We start from the raw sequence: 7173 nt of genomic DNA, 5'->3' as shown, positions 1-7173 counted from the left end.
ATCACACTGTTTTGAATGCATCACCCAAATGACTGCACAACAACAAACAATATCATGTTCAACTCATTTATTAGTCTGGCAATCAGAGGGATCTGAAGCTGGCATTTAACACCGACGACAACACTCAATAAACCGACCGTGGGAATAGATTAAGTCTCAGTCACAGTCTCAGGGTCCACAACAAATAACCATGTAATCAGAGATGCATCTTCAGCTTTGCTTTCAGGAGATAAGGATATAATTTGTCCAGTCTGGTCTTGTACCTACATTATTATCCTGTGAACCTTCACTAATTGAAACTTTCAGGCAGTCAAAAAAAACCTCTTTATAGATGTGGATTTAGGAAGTTTTCATGTCTTTTGTTTGAAATGATGCCGGACCCCAGGTGACAAACTATTTACTCTGTTTTGGCTCCAAGTTGTAAATCATCGCGAGTCAATGAGCTTGAAAATGAAGAAGGTCAGCGAGGGGAAATGAAATGATGATGTTATTGAGCTTTTTAGAAAGAATTCACTTGCTTTGCTCTGTCGTACTTAAGGATACACGCTCAGTCATGCGCAGTAAATAAAAAAACCTATTCCCAACTCTGTGTGATGAGTTCTACTTGTAACAGAAACAAGTGGATCTGAAATCTCACGGTGCAAAACACTGATGGGGTTAATGCATTGCAATATCAATGTTATATATATTGAAAGTGAAACATTGTGCTGCAATAAGTGCAAATGCTCTCTCTCCTCCCACAGCCTCCCGCATTCAAAATATTTAAAATACTCCAGTTCAGTGAGTCTGTTTATCAAATGCAGAAGTGACCGAAAGAGCAGTTTTTATATGTATTTTCAAAAAGAAATGAAATAGAAATGAGGCAATGTGTTCTGAAGCCATGTAGCGTGCAGTGTAATATTGCTGAGTATCTGTCTGGCTGTATCCTTGACTGAGTCTGATCATGTACTTCAGTCCACATGACTGTGATGAATGACTTTGTTTATCAGAAGAGTCCAAACTCATACACTTCTGCCATTGAAGCTGTTTTTGTAGGTAGATTTATGGCGGGGGGGTCATGGTGGTCTGGGTGGCAAGAATCCCATTAAAATGTTATCTCGGAGTTGTCATCACAAAAACAACTTAAGGAAATGGATCTCATTTTCAGCCGCTCGTTGCTCTGAGCAGCGTCGGTGAGACGGCGCAGTGACTAACCACCGGGTCGGATCGCTGGCAAAGATCATCAAGGTCATGGTGCACAATAACCACTTATAAATACTGAAACAGCAAAACTGTGGTTTGAGAGAAACCTCCTCCTCCTCGTCCTCCTCGTCCTCGTCCTCCTCCTTTAATAACTTCTGTATGGATGTCCTTAAAAAATGCATCACCTTTGACCACTGCTGGAGCTCATTGTGGTTGAGTGAATGTGAAGAAGTACTAGAAACTAATCTTTTGTAACAGTTGGCTCCCTAAAAACATTTTCAGTAGAAAAGTATTCTCCTGTTTTAATATCATATATACAATATTTAGCATTAATAACTGTTGCAGTAGCACCAACGTCTCAAACCAAAACAAACCTTTCATCAAATACTTTAAATACTTTTGTCCTAACACACACACACACACACAGGGACAGAGGTTAAAGAATACCCTGCTTGCTGCTATGCACAGTGTCAGGGCTGAATAAAAAACGAATTGATCTCAAATCATAAGCTACAATTCAAACTGCTCCGGATGTTTAAATAGTGTTAACCCAACAACGTGGTGATTATTGAATAAACGGAACAAAAAGCTCTTGTGTCAGTCTAAAGGTTGAACTGTTGTGTTATTGGAGAAACTGACATGTGTGTTAGTGTGTGTGCATGCATACTTGTTTTTGTTACTTCTTCAGGACCTTTTCCACTATAAACATTGATCTTGTCAAGCACAGGGGACCTCATGGGGACCAAAGCCTGGTCTAATGAGGCCAAACACCATTTCTCAGCTCCTGGTTAGACGTGAGATATGAATTGTGTTTAGATGGAGGTCGGGGTAATTAGTCATGATCTGCTCATGGTAAAGATTTGTCTTCTATTGTCTATGAATGGAAGTCAATACAAAGTCCTAATAATGATAGCTGCGCCAACTTGTTAGTTAGTGTGTGAACATGCACCTTATCGTAAAATATGACAGGACATTATGATCAACTTATTAATTATGATGAATTCCTACCTTCTTCAAGAATTTTATTGTGTTATATTTTCTATACTGCTATGGAGTCTGAAGTAAAGCTGAACTTCCAGCAATGCGTAAATTGGATTCAAATGTTAATGTCTTGGTGAATCACACTTTTTTCATATTATTATTATATTTTCATATTTGATTCACTCATGAATTAGTAAATTGGGATGTTTTAGAATTGGCTGCAGAAAGTAACATTATCTGATATAATAATTTAGATATTTTGCTTTAAAAAGTAAGATTGAAATTAAATGCTTGTAGCCAATCTCTTTAAAATAGGTACGATGGTTAAATATGCAGAAATTGTGTTGTGTTTGCTGATTTCTCAAATGATGTTTAGCATGGACAGTGAACAACACAGTTATTCATGCTGACCACTGTTAAATACACATTGTGATCTTACCACTTAGTGATCATTTCCTGATACTGATATTGGGGCCAAACATGTACGTTCAACATGCTATTTACTTTTTGTCAACAGGCAGAAGTCGTTGCTCTGTCTTCTATCAATGGCAGCTAAACTGACAGAATAATTGTTTATAATAGCTTTTATTATAAACAATTATTCTCCACAGATCTTCTGCAGTGAAACTAATTTATCTGTGCTATTGTGCATGAAAAGGTTACTACAGATAAAACCAACGACCCTGAAGCACAAATAAACCACAAATCAACTTGAGAATCATTTAGAGAAAATCTCCCTTAAATTGTTGTATGTTCATGTTAGTTATTTATGTACTTTCTGTCGTTACTGGAACTTCCTCACTGGTGGTTGTAGGGTAGTTACTTCCTGCCCCCACTCTTCTCAGTGGAGTAGAATGGTTTAACAGTCATACGGTCACAAGGCTTTAGCAAGCAGAGTAAATATTAAAGTAAACGAGTAAATAGTGGTGTAAATAATAAAGTAAATCGATGGATAAAATTCACACACAAATACTGTATGCACCACTCTATCACCAACCACCACTTTCTAAAGCACTCCACTTCTATCATGTATACAAAGAAGAATTTATCTCAACAATGTAATCACCTACCAGCTAATGATTCTTATTTGGACAGTCGTCTACTTTAGTGCTACTCGGCCAGGATTGGCTTGAGACCATTTCCAATGCACATATCACCAACTGCTTCATTAGGAGGGGGTGAGATGTTCATAGGTTCATGCTAAACACTCTGATGTGCCATTGCCAAGACCTGCAGCTCGTCCTCACCCAGCCCTGGTTCCTCCTCACCTGGAGGTAACTGTCAGTCACAACATCCATCAGTCACGCTGATCGATTTCTGTCCCCCATCCACACACAGATACGCAGCTGCTGCTGTCAACCTCCATCTCAGGTGACAAGTGAGTGAGAGACCGGTTCTTAGGCTCACACTCATAAAGTGTGAAACAGGGATGTAGGTTATCTCCATGGTGCTCATGACCAGGCCCAGGTCATCATATCAGTTTATTAAGTGAGATGAGAATAGGAGCTCAACCTACAGTGTTCTGTGATTAGCGCAGCAATGTCTTTACTCCAGAATTTACTAAATGTTCACATATCTTTTCCAGATGTTTTAACCACATCCAGCTCCTTCATGTCATGAAGATTTTTCATTGAAATGATTTCTAGCTAAGTGGAACTCAGTAGAGCATTTAAGTCCACCGAGGTCTGACAGTTACCTTATGAAACCACATTTAAGTTCATTCGATTTTTATTTGAAAAATATCAAACCTCTAAACCTGCCTGATTTTGTTCATCGAGACCCATGAATATTTTCTGAGAAATCCATAAAAAACACACACTATTTCATTATTTTACAGAAAGTGATCCGTATCTCTACCAAAATGTAATAGGTTCTTTCTTAAGCCATATCCACAACCCACCCTGACCCCACCCCACATCCCTCCACCAAGTTTAGTTGTAATCTGTCCAATAGTCTTTGTGTAATCCTGCTCACAAACAAACAAATACTGATGCAAACATGCCACCGTTGGCAAAGGAGTAGGAATTAGCTATATATAGGGAACATATATTTTCTATATACAACAATAGTTTTGTCGTGGTTACACTGTTCACAAGTTAAGCTTCTAAAGACAAAATATAAAAATTGAATCTCCTTGTATGCTTTAAATGAGAAGTTGACTTTAAACCCAGTCTTTGACTAGGTAATGAGTATAACATGACGGAACATATTAATGAGCTTGAACATTAGTATGGGGAAGAGATTCAAAGGTCAAATTAATCATGTATTCGGTTGCTTTGCTTTACTGCTAATGTGTCTCCCAAAAAACTGTTAACCCCTTACCTCTGTCACCCTTAACTTTCCTTCATTCTCTAAATGTGGTTTTGACTTTGGTAAAAATTACAAAACTAAATGAAATAAGTGAGTGAGGGTCGGGGGGGGGGGGTACGATTGTGTTAATATGTAGGGAAAACTGTGATCCTCATCCTTCACACCGCGCTGGGCTCCTTCATCATGGAGGTTCACATGCAGCGGGTGGTGCACACTGATCCAGTAATCTCTCTCTGAGCTGCTGCACCCACATGTTGACAAGAGTGTCAACAACAGCAGCGACCTGACGGATGCAGCAAATTCATATCGACAGATTTCACACGAACAACAGGTGTCAGGCGTAAATGTCAAAGTCCTTCAAGACACAACTTAGAGAAAGAAGGATACCTGCTTACTTCTGGGAATAATATTTTCATTTGCCACAAGGATAGATTGTGTCTTCTTTTTTCTTTCTGGCTACGTTTGATTCTTTCAGTATATCAAAATACCATTATCACAAATTAATCTGATTATTTGAAGAATGGGGTGGGAATAGAGTTTCAGAAATAGAATGGACGATGAGCGATCTCTTTCAGGTCTGTGCACAATAATTGGCCTGACTGTCCCCTAACTAAGCCGATGATTGATGTTGTCGGTAAGTGGGCTGTACCTTTTCTAGAGTAACTCCTACACAATTTAGTACGAACAGGAAATCATAAAGATGTGGTACCCTCCCACTCGTTACATTATTCCTTTAAAGATTTGTTACCAAGGTTATGTTTTCACTCTGTCTATTTGTTTGTATGTAAGCAAGGTTACACAAAACGTCTCAACATGCTTTAAGATTCCAAAGAAACAATGCTGTGACACCCAAAAGCAATTACATCAAATTGAAAGAAGACACTATCAGCATGTGTCTCAGTAAACAGCGCAGTTGTGTTGTGCTTCTTGTGATGATGTGATAATGGCATTGAAGCCCTTGATTAAAAATATCCAACACTGTTGTGTCCAAGGAGAGTGTGTCCGCTTCTACAAGAGAGGAAGAATAATTGTCGGAGCTCTGTGTATCTTGAACTCTTTGAACTGAACAACAGAAGAAATATATATATATAAATGTATAAAACGCACTGATCCTTCTGAGTATCCGTCAAGTGCAGAGCGAGGGAGATTAAACACTTTAAATGCTGTGAAGGCCTCAAGGAGGTTTTCTTTTTGATGTCAGAAGTGATACAATGAACTGGTGAAGACTAAGAGGAATGGAATTAAAAAGAAAAAGCCTCTACACTATGTTTGACTGACAGGTCTGCAGGGGAGAGATAACACAAACTGTATTCCTGTGGTAGCTGAAGTTTACAAGCTACACCCAAACTACCTGACGATAACACTGTACATTAATAATCATACCACAAAACATTGCTGATATTACCTGAAAACAATGATGATGCACAACTTAACCATTATCCACTAGATTCAGTTTGCAAGTGTTTGAACTACAGGTACCAGTTCACAATACAACGTAAGAATGTTTGTGTGTATGTGTGTGTGTGTGTGTGTGTGTGTGTGTGTGTGTGTGTGTGTGTGTGGTGCTAGCTTGCGTGTGTATGTGTGTGGTGCTAGCGTGCGTGCGCGTGCGTGTGTGCGTGCACAAACCAGTGATAATCACAAGAGTACCAGCTGTAGATGTTTTCACTTTAAAAGTAAATTTTACTCTCCCAGTTCTCCATGTGACTGACAGCTGAGGACAGAAACCAGATGCAAACACTCAACAAGTCAAAACAAAGTATTTTAATTTCAGCTGGACTTTAAGAGTAAAGAGATGGAGGTGGTGGGTCTGTGCAGAGTGAGCTGGCCCAGAAGCATCTGTCAGGTTGGCATGTAAAGTGTATACGTGATGCTGTGTGTATCATACCAGTGGGGGGCCCCCTCTGGTATGTTATTGTCTGACTATACAGAAACAGCGAACTTTAATCCCAATGTCTCAACTAACAATACCATGATTGGTATTTCCTGTATTTTTCAACAGCCTGACATGCAGGGACACAAAGAAATAAGTTCAGAGGAAGAATACTGAGACATACAAGGAAAAAACATAAAATAAATGATGGTAACAAATGAAAAGACTGTTAGGATTGATCATTGAAAATAATTTGTCTATAGAAATTGTATTCATTTTTATAAAGATTTTTGGAAGAAGTCGTTTTCAAAAGCAGACGTAAATCATCAAAGCAGCTTTTGGCATATTTCACGTCAAAAGATTAGATTTGTATTGAAAAGATGCATCTGTTTAGTTAAAAGTGTCCGTTAACCTGTACATCCTACCTTGTTTTTGTACTATGATAAATCGGTCAGATATCAACAATCTCCGGCGGCAGCGCTCACAGAGGCAATATCATTCATAATGATAAAAGCATTGGCATTTTAAAATGTCAAATAATAGCACTACAGTCATTTATATCATGAAACTCGTGGATGTATGCCACAATATCTGCTGCCACCTGCTGGTCAGCTACTGTAAACGTAAACTGCACTGCTTCTTTCTTATTAAGGCCGGCCGGTGGGCAGGTAGGTCGGTTGGCAGGTATGTTATTAGGTAGGTATGCTTTTAGACAGACAGATGGATGGATGGACAGGAAAATAGGTAGGTAGGTAGTTGGGTAGATAGGTTGGTAGGTCTTACAAAATAAAACAGTCTTGAATTTGTTTATGTTTCTGTTTGTCAAA

This window comes from Limanda limanda, chromosome 3, assembly GCF_963576545.1.
Source record: "Limanda limanda chromosome 3, fLimLim1.1, whole genome shotgun sequence".
In the NCBI taxonomy this organism is placed as follows: Eukaryota; Metazoa; Chordata; class Actinopteri; order Pleuronectiformes; family Pleuronectidae; genus Limanda; species Limanda limanda.
The sequence above is the reverse complement of the archived record's forward strand: the minus strand, read 5'-3'. Positions refer to the sequence as shown.